This window comes from Apostichopus japonicus, chromosome 7 (genome assembly GCF_037975245.1).
Source record: "Apostichopus japonicus isolate 1M-3 chromosome 7, ASM3797524v1, whole genome shotgun sequence".
NCBI classification, from domain to species: Eukaryota; Metazoa; Echinodermata; class Holothuroidea; order Aspidochirotida; family Stichopodidae; genus Apostichopus; species Apostichopus japonicus.
The window spans coordinates 19566665-19577373 of record NC_092567.1 but is presented as its reverse complement, the minus strand read 5'-3'; the positions used below and the strand labels follow the sequence as shown (position 1 = coordinate 19577373).

At 37.1% G+C, this 10709-nt stretch overlaps 1 protein-coding gene and 1 long non-coding RNA gene across 7 annotated transcripts in view; one reads left to right on the top strand and one right to left on the bottom strand.

Moving 5' to 3' along the window:
* Nucleotides 1-4031, bottom strand: part of LOC139969646 (uncharacterized) — a 335050-nt gene extending 331019 nt beyond the window's left edge. Inside the window, exon 1 of the long non-coding RNA XR_011793776.1 lies at nucleotides 18-4031. This is a non-coding gene — a long non-coding RNA (uncharacterized lncRNA). The remainder of the gene's footprint in view (nucleotides 1-17) is intronic.
* Nucleotides 1-10709, top strand: part of LOC139969641 (uncharacterized) — a 44209-nt gene that overhangs the window by 7639 nt on the left and 25861 nt on the right. For 5 of the 6 annotated variants that reach the window (XM_071974775.1, XM_071974773.1, XM_071974776.1 and 2 more), the window contains exon 3: nucleotides 6460-10151. The exons of the other annotated variant lie outside the window; for it this stretch is intronic. The gene's annotated coding sequence lies outside the window, so the exon portion shown is untranslated. The remainder of the gene's footprint in view (nucleotides 1-6459; nucleotides 10152-10709) is intronic. 6 annotated transcript variants of the gene reach the window in all.

Here is a 10709-nt window from a genome sequence, read left to right as displayed (position 1 = left end):
TGCAATAATTCCGAAACCTTAAAGCAGCATTTTGCGTCCTTTTCTACGATTTTTCTCAACCTCACTGATTCCACTTTGCCATAACGACATACATAACTAGCTAATCTATTTATATTTTACTTCAAATGGTGGCATAAAAGTCGAAAAAATTGCAACTTTCAACTTTGTTGTTCTCCAAGATATTTTCCGTTGGGAACCCAATAAACCTCGCCCATAATATGAATATTTAAACACTACGAACGTCATTGACAGATACGTAATATAACACCACGCTTGATTTGTGTACAGTCTATATGGCAGTTGTACCAGGGAGTTGCATAACAACTCCCTGGTACAACCAACGCGAAGTCTTGAATCTATTTTTAGCAACGGCTCATAACTAAACCTGCATCTCTGATTGGTTGAATTCAAACTAGTGGGTTTGGCGGAATTGTATGCGATTAATTTTAACTGTGAAATTTGTCGAGGACACTCTTCTCATTTATCGACATAAATCGTTAATTACTCGCTAATTAACGCTCTTGGCAGGGTGAAACTTGGATGGTATCTTAGATTGCTGTTTTATGATTGATACATGTAAAAAAATCGATGCACATGTTAAAAAAGTGGAAAAAAGCGACCCAACGCAAAATGCTGCTTTAAGTCGGTTTGCATCTAATTGAACTTGCTATACAGTTGTTGGTTAAATCCTACATGTCACTGGTACATGTAGGCTTAATTTTGTTTGGACAATGTGGGCCCCAAAATATTCTGGGCCTAGTTTTGGGCTGGCTTGACCCAAATTTTATTTCCACCTCAAATGCACATTCGGGGACACATTCTATGAGACCGAATTTGTGGGCCCAATATTGTTGGACCATTTTAGCCCAAATTCCTTTACATTTCAAGGACTCCGCAACCAAGTCAGATTGTAGACAAAATTGGTAAAAAGTTGTTGGTTAATAGCTGGTATATGTAGCCTAAATACTTTGGAAACACCAGTCGGGACCATAGGGCGCCAAATTTTCTTAGCTCAACCTACAATCGCTGGCTGAGTTTTGTGAAATTTGCAGAGAAGGTGCCACATAGAGTTGGCGATAGAGATTAAGAATGAATAGATGATTGGATAAAGGAAAGTGGTAACATTTAGCAATATTCATCATTTTTCAATGTCTTGGCATTCTTTTTAGAGTTCTTACTCCTTCGATAATGTAGATATAGGATATGTTATTGATCTTTAACTGGAGGAAAGAAGCTCATCGGGCTGCGGAACAACCGAAAGTCATTAGCCATTGCATATCAGTAGGCAGATCCTTCCGATGTAAATTAGGTACTTACCCATGTGTGTGTCAGTTGTGGTGAAGGTGTATCACCCCTAACCCTCAACTGATATTTGATGCTATTTTATATCAGTCTAAACATAGAGGTAGTCTAAGCTTGGTGAAAATGAGTAATTCTATAGAACTACTTTCAAAGCAGAAGTCAGTGCTACATTATTCCTTTGTGTTGTTGCGCTACCAGTGCTTTACCACATTAACCATGGAGCTATATGCATAGTTTAGTATACTGCAAACAAACAACACAGCAATATAGACTCATGGAGCCCTACAATGAATTAAGATTTCCTTTCACAGATGATGGGTTAAGCCACTGCAGCATGGCTGCTCTAGTTTCTACCTCAAATGCATTTGAAGGTTGACTCCGGACATTTACAAGTATAATTCTTTCTATTTCTGGCGGAATCTAGTCAAACCATTGATGAAAAGTCACTTAGCCGAAGGATAGAACTTAACAGCTGAGCAAAATCAGTGAGATCGTCAGCCCGAATACTTTCGAGAATTTGCAGTGTACCATCATACTAATCGATGACGTTGATATAAACTTTGGAAATATCCCTCACCTATTTAGAAGCCATCAATATGTGCGCATTATAAATCGCTATTAGTAATATTATCAAACCTTCCGCACATTCGAAATGAAAATTGAATATAAAGCATATTGAGACCATATCAAGTTAATGCATAACCGTTGGGTAAAGGAAGCTGCTTTGTTATGAAAACGTTTAAATGTTAGAATCTTTCGGCAAATATTTGAACACAATGACAAATTCGTTTAAATATCAATTCAGAATATGTTTGTGCTGTGAGGGTGCATGGCAATAAAATACTTCCTATGTGATAAAAGTGTGAAAAAAAGTGACCAACGGTGAGCATATTTTGTGTGCGGTTTTGATGGCGGGTCTTCAAATAAAGACTAAATCCTCGATAACAGACATGTATCGCATTGTCCTATTCTATATATAGACTAATTGACCAACTTTAAGACATGTAATACTGGGGACGTTAACTGGTGGTCCCCGAAGCAGGAAAGGGTGCGACAATTACACTGCTTGTATTTATATCTCTGAACACCCATCAGACAAAGAAGGCTTGGTATTAACTGGTGTCCGTCCACGACAGTGTCGTGCAGAGGATTTCAAGGGGCTAGGGACATACTTAATATACCGCGACTGATTTCAGTAGGAGCCTGAATCTCTTTGTGGGTGAGGCGAATAAAAGATTTTTATATTGAGGCCGACTCAAATATATGAGGGCTGAGGAAGATGTCCCCCCCCCCAAAAAAAATGAACGTCACATGATGCATTCTGAGGCATACTTATACTCTAGATTAGATCTTTAAATGTTTATCTACAGACAAAGTTGTGCTAATAATCATTTTTAGTGAGAATGAAAATTGGGGTATGGATGTAACTCTTTAGTAGTGGTCTATAACTCTTTAACGGTTGAATGCAAAAAGTCCGGACTGAACCACCCCCCCCCCCGACTGACGTTGGGACGCGATGCCCCCCTCCCCGCACTCCCACTAATCCAGGATCATCACATGGATAGGGCTTCGAATGACATTATGTTGGCAACCTATAACTGGGAAATACTACACTAATCTAATTAACAGATTCTCTTCGTATTGCTTTGGTTTTTTCTACCGAAAGATTGAAAGCTGGGATGCCCTACAATTTTAGCAATAAGCCTCAAAACTCTTTCAAGTTTGATGTATATAACTGTAGATTCACACCCGCCGAATGAGTAGTATATTTATTTAAAGAATTGCCTTTCCTGTCTTTCGATAGAAGCTCAAGAATAGAACCATCTCCACATTACAGAGAGTTCCTTTGTGAAAGAATCTGTATATTCCTCGTTCAACACCACAAGGACCGCCAATAGGTTCTTAATATAGGCCTATGTTGTATGTGTAGTGCTGCTAAAAATATTTGGTTTAGCTAAATGATTTATTCAAAGCAGATATCTATACCACTTACAAATGGCAGATCACAAAGGTAACATCACAAACCTAGTATAGCTTTAATGTTTACAATAAGTTTGCTAGCTCGCGTAAAGTATGATTCTAATTGGCAAATTTCTAAAATGAAACACTACAGATTGGCTCACAAGAGATGACATTATTATTATGACAGTCAGGCATAAATTTAAAGGGTATATAAAACATATTCAATGGAAAGTGCATTTCTATGGAAAAAGAAAGCACTTCATTTACATAGGCTATGTATCTGTAACAAAGAAGAACATGTCCTAACTTGCTATGGGTATTTGCGAGCAAGAGATGGATGACTAGTTTACAAGTTTATTCACTCTCTGTGCACCTCACTCGTGTGTAGAGTACAAATATGCTTACAAAGTTCATATGACAACAACGTTGACAAAAAGAATTAAAAGAAAAAAAAGAGTATACATGGAAAATGGTGGCGCCATATCGTGCGCCCTCTTATTGTTGCCAAGTTAATATCACGGAAGTTTTCCGCATAGCGATAACCTTTGGCCTGATACTGCTTATTAGCATGAAATGTAACGTGAACAACCAAGTCTATTGCTTTCGGTTTCATAGTCCGATCCGCATACCCAGTCTAATATTCCGATTGTGTAATTAGGACCCGCACACACGCTATTTCGATTGCTGTTCGTAAACGTACACAACTAAATTTTAAGCGCTTTCTCTTCGAAAGTATCGAACATTGCTGGGCACGTTGAGCTTTAAAGGTAATTATTTGTATATTGAACAAAATATGTAATGTTTCCCAATTAATGTGTCTGTTTCACGTAGTAAAATCAAGCCCAACGTCCAACTGAAGCTTCAACGCTCATAGTGGCATCTTACATAGATTCGCTAAGTGTATAGGTTGGTCTATATATAAGAAAGTTGCAGTTTATGTTGGTATTATTTGGAGACTGAAACATATTTTACACACAAACGTACTTCTTATGTTATATAATTCTTGAATTGTTTTGGTTATTTCATATTGCAATACAATTTGGTGTCATGGTAACAATATTCATATTCACCGGTTAAGTGTTCTTCATTTAAAGGCTGTTTGAGCAATCTACAATGCCCATTATCTAAAACACAACCTTCCATTAGTTATGAAGTTAAATATCTTGCCAATAATTTCCCTTACCCAGCTCCAACTAGGGACCTTTATGTATAGTGCCATGAACATCTGCTTCCAAACACCGTCACTTGCAATTTCCCCCTTTAATTCAGATAAACATAAGTATAATACAAGAACCTCACATTATCTGAGACAATTCTCTCTCCTCGCCCCTGTTTCACCCCTTTCTTCTTCTCTCAGAAATTACAAATATAATATATATAGTTATAGGGTGGTCTGAATATACAAGTATTTTATTATTTTTTCAGATCTCCCTTCATTTCTTCAAGTTTATGATTTTGTATATTTAAATCATCTCATTGTCTCATTGTATACACTATAATATCCATTTCAGTAATACATTTTTTGTATTTTGTACACATACTGAAGATATGATAAATAAACTACCGTTTTAACGTCCAAACTCCGAAATGTAGCTTCAACGCTCATAGTGGTGTCTTGCGTACTTTCGCTAAGTCTATGTTGGTCTATATAACAATGTGTGCACGCTGTACATATGCTGCTGATCGATTACCGTTAACGTTTAGTGGCTGGGTACAGTCGTTAAGAACGTGTCCTATCTTAAAGTATTCAAATTAAGCAGATGATCTGTGTTGACAGTAATTTTTATTCTCAGTCACCATTGCTATATAGGTGTGGATATCTATGCAACCGTGGGAAGCTGGATGAATGCATCTGGTTAACCATGTACCCATTTCCTTATCCTTATCGTTCTTGAATGAGTGTAACCAAGTCATTGCATTGATTGATTCAGGAGTATTCAATTTAGTGCAAATGTTACTTGTGTTGATCAGGATGTTCCTCAGATACAACACAATAAGGGAACATAAAGTTTTTCTTTAAAGAAAGTTTCCTTCTGATTGCTGACAGAAGAACATATTGTAAGCATTCTGGTGAAATTTGCATCAATGTCCTACATAACGTTATCACGATGACTGCAGATGAAACCTTTTGTACCCAAATTAAACTTGACGCAAACCGGTACGATATCATAGATGGACACTAACGAATTATTTTTACCACCCCAGCGTTTAGTTGGTATACCCTGAACGATTCAGGGTCAAAACAATATACTATGAAAACTACAGAAATAGAACAAAACAATTTGCTGTCAGTGTGAAACTGTGACATCACACCTGTTTATTTCAAGTTCACTTATTGTATAATCTGTGAAATTTCAATTGCTCGATAACGCAGAGCGGGCTTTCTTTGCAAATTTGACCAGGGTGCTGTAACTCGTATGTATGAACAATGTCAACAATCTTAGTGAGATTAAAAAATGGGTTATGGAAGTATATGCCATTTAGAAGTGGTCTAATTCTTTCCCGGCTGCATGCAAAAAGTCCCGACTGAACCATACATCCCCCTCCCCCTCCACTCCTACTGATCATCAAGGGCTTCAAATGACCTGATGATGGCTACCTTTAACTCTTGGAAAATACTACACTAACAAATTATTAACTTATGCTCTTCGTCCCACTTTAGATGTATTCCCCTTTTCGTGTTTTAATGTTCCGGGATTTATGTTAAAGGGGACATAAACTCAACCAACTTTTTGTTGTTGATGTAACAGTGGTCTCTTTGAAGAACTGTCTGTTTTGTAAATCTCCAATATCCAATTGTCACGAGGATCTTAAACCCTTTACTTTTAATTTGTTTTAGTGTTGCTCACATTTGCAAAGCAGGATGTTAACAGTGTTGACATTGAAACCAATATCATCATTAGGTCTGTTCGGGGTAGTTGTTCACCAATGGCATCTTTATCAAATACATCAATAACAATTTCACGGTTTGTGTCATTTAAACGTGATAGTTTGATGTTATAGACGGCCATCATAGCAGGTTTTCTCCATAATTGGTTACCGTTCCCTTTGTGAAAGTTCAGTCGGAGAACAGATATGGTATATCCAACTCTTTAAACGTAACAATACTAAAGTGTAGAAAGGTTCTTACAACTTTTTTTTCAATTTCTTACATTATTAAAATATCTCTCTTGCATGATATCTGCCTCGTTTCAGCTGAGTGACAGTAAATATAGGCATGGCACAAGAAAATACCGACGAAGGGACGTTGGTGGGACTTGCAATAGGAAGTATTGTAAGGACAGGTATCACGTATACAGATGAGACAGTTAACAGCATTGACGAGTTGTCTCCTGGTGATCACGTGGTTCTCTATCGATGGTTTGGGCATCCACGTTGTCACATGATCGTTACTGGCATCAATAAATCCAACAATAAAATGAAAGTTATTAGATTTACGTACCAAGATGGCGTCGTCGAGGGGGAAGAAGCTTTCTCCGGACCTATTTATAGGGTCATTTATCCTAGGCCCTACAACGCGGAGGAAGTCATCCACCGGGCGAGGGATCGCATACTACCAGCCAGGCTCTACAATATTCTAAGATTTAACTGTAAGCATTATGCATTTTGGTGTGTAACTGACACCATTCCGCTGCTTCCGTAAAACATTCAACACTTGGTCTATCCATCTACACTGTTTAAGAGTTGCAACGGGCCACTTGATATTTATGTCGATGCATAACGAGTGGTTTATGAATACAGTATGGATAACAAAACAGTAACTTTATTTTTGAAATGGCGCTATTGTGTACTGTCAAGCATATTTACTCCTTTTTGTTTTAAATGAGTATGATTTTAATGGATTTATGTAATATTTTGTATACTTGTTGATGCTCGAATGTCGTTGTCAATGAATTGTTGTGTCAACAACAAGTGGCGGCGTTTATTTTGATTCTGATTCCCTCTGTGTTTAATTTTTCGTTGATTATTTGTTAACTGTTTCAATTATTTTCTAATTGGCTACCAATCTTTAGGTTTATGTAGAGCTAGTCCCCGATATCAGTGCATAAGCCTTACTTTGAAGATGGCTTATTTTCTCAATTACCTCTGACATCTATGGTAGACAATCTTTGGGTATTTGCTTCATGTGTTTGCTTCATTAATGGCACTGTTTTGTAATTTGCGATGGCTTGCTACTTCGGTTGTTGGGAATTTTAACCTGACATTACATTTTCACAGTTGGGCGGTTTAACTAAACTTTACAATTTCACAATTCGGGTGATTTAACTTCATTTTCACACACAGAAAAGGGGAAACATTCTTGACTTTTCAACTGGTTTTATATGTCTTTCCATACATATAGCTGCACAACATCCATGCATCAGCTTACTCACTGTTTTGTACATTTAGGCAATGGTGACTTTGTAACTGTCAGGACCGAGTTTCGTAATCTCAATGAATTGGCCCAATAATCTACTTTCCCTATTGAATTGCTAGACCCGCGCTACCATCTATGTTTTAATGTTTTCATAATTAAAGATCACTGTACTGTACTGTACTGTACTGTACTGTACTGTACTGTACTGTACTGTTTATATGAAGCTAAAATTTTCAGAAATAAAGTGATTGGGTTGAAAAAAAATAGAACTGACATATAGGAATACCTTTATCATTCCTTATGTATTCACATAAGTGATGGCCCTGTCGATATTATATCGAGTTTTAGCGAGGGACGATTTATTTTGTTAGCCTTTATTTCACACATCATGTTAATCACTGGTTTACCTGTAATCTCGTTTTATTGTACCGATATAAGTATTACGGTAGTATTTCTGGTAGTCATCTTTCAATATATGCGATATTTTAAAACCCAGTAGTTTTTAGTCTGGATCTGAGTATGAGCATGCGGGCCCACACTCAGGCAGAATCTCGCCGAACTGGTAAAAAAAAACATTTACTCCATTTAATTCATTATTCCAGCTTGTAGACTGACTAGCAGAAAATATATGTAGTTTGTAAGTCGACTCGATGAATTTCCTTCATTGTATTTTCTTCTGCTACCGCCTTCCTGTAAGCACGACAATATTTTATTATCATTGAGCTACTACAGAGTAGCTCCATTGTCTTATGTAAAATGCATATCGGTAGGCTAATGTCAGATAAGTATTTTCAATGTTTACCTTTCTTTGGGTTTACCATTCCTTCGCCTTTACGTCGATCATACTTTCGTTCCTATCCCCTGACATTTTTTGTTTGTTGGTTCCTATTTTTTATTTTCCATCTCCTTCAGCCTCTTCTTCGACACAACTTTTGCATGAAAATTTCACATTTGACCTAGGACCCCGTGACCTTTGACGTACTAGTTGTTACGGTACTTCCGGCTGCCTATAACACATTAATAGTGTCCCTAAATTTTCTGCTGTACAGTACTGCAGTTGACATTTAACGATAGCACTTGCGTATATTGTAGTTCTTTCTTTATTGCCTTAAAAATCATAAAAAGATGAAAAACAATAAGAGAAGTGAGTGATTCATATACATTAAAAGAAAAATGACAGACTAAGGTTTATACAGCACGTTAAGAAAACGCTTAATTAAGACAACCTCCTCTCTAATGTCAAGTTACATATATAAAACAAAACAAAACCCCTTCAAAAAGTGATGAGAAATAAATCATCATACAGAGTGTGCGACTTTCTTGGCGACGCACTTCCTGACACCAAAGACAGACTCGAACTGGGAAAACCCATCAGAAATTCCCTCTAAACCTGGAACCGTATATAACAAGGTTCAAAATCGACAATGAGACAATGAAACTATAAAGACATGTTGTATCCAGTAGGAGTCACGATAAGGTCAAAGAATCGGCCCGGTACTCAGCAACAAACAATATAATCAAATCTTGGCAACATACCAACATGGATCGCTTATCAATTCTGATCATGGCGAGTTGTATACTCTTTTATAAATGCGCTGGTGCACTTTTTTTCATTCCTTGCCATGTCATGGCGAGGAATAAAAGAACAAATACAGTGTGCATAAGAAATATATATTCGATGGTGTGTGTGTATTCATGTACGTGTGACCCAATGAGTTGGCTCAATGGTAACTTCATATTCTGATAATAGTTAATATACGAAGATTGTATGTCTACTCAACGTCTATCCTTGCATTCATAGTGAACCATCAAAATTTCCCTCAATGACCTTTGACCCCTGGTCTTTCATTCTTCCGGTCTTCATGACAAAAGTCCATATTACAGGGCACCTTGCGAAAAAGAAAAGTCTCGCATATGTGCAGGTAAAGGAATTTCGTCTCCTCTCCTCTCATTAACTTTCAGATGGGCAGTGATCTGGAACTCTTTTCTGATGTTCTGGTACATCACTTAAACTAGGATAAACTTTCCTCAGTGCTATATATCAATTAGGTGACTCCATATAAAAACTTTTGAGGCAAGGTATTACTGCTGCCTTTTTTTTCATTGCTAAATACATCTCTCTAAGAGATATCTCCCTAAGAGTGCTGTAGTAATATGTGGTTATGAGTAGAAAACAGTTTTCGTAGTCATATGTTTTGCCAAATGAGCGTCAAAGTTGGCTTCGAATATGTTTCTATTTTTTCCCCAATTTATGTTTGATTAAATTATTTTCCCCATGTGACCGGTGGCAGTAAGCAGTATCACTCAACTTTCTTTTGCCTTTTGAAAAAAGAATGAAAATCCACAGTTTTGACTTCATAACATTTTACCGGCTACCATACATGCTCACATGGAAATACCCTATAATTCACAGCAAAACCGAACGCAGTCATACTGAAAGGTATTCCACACTACATAGGCCTATATTGCTACACAAACGACCGTACACTAAAGTAACCATATACTAGGAATTGGCGACGAAAGAATACAAGTAAGTTGATAATGTTCTCATCAGTTCTGTCACCCCTTTTCTCATTTTATCGGTGATGATCGTTGTGTTTATAAAAAAGACTAATAAGACTATTCGAAACATTTATAGCTGTAAAGGTTGTATAGCTTACAGTAATATTTGATCTATTAGCGTACAAACGTTTCCTACACAATGTTATTGTGGTTCAGACTGTGTTTATAGTTGTGTGGTAATCGTGTACTAAAATGGTGTACTGTACTATCGATATAAGTTGTGACGTAGGACACTGTGTCTGTGCTCCTAATTGTCAAACTGTAACCACGTTTTGGTTCCTTGCTGGAAGCAAAGGAACCAGCTACACAGTCAGGTTGGTGTGTGAGTGACACTTGTTGCGATAATTCAACAACGGAGTATATTTGTATATGTATATTTGTCGTACTTATTAAGTAGATGTATTATAATTGAGATGGTGTGCCCCATTGGTTTTAGCCCGAACCATATGAATATTAATGAGGTTATGGGGTCAAACGTAAATATATTTACATTGCAATAACTCCGCAACGTTAAGTCGCGTTGTAT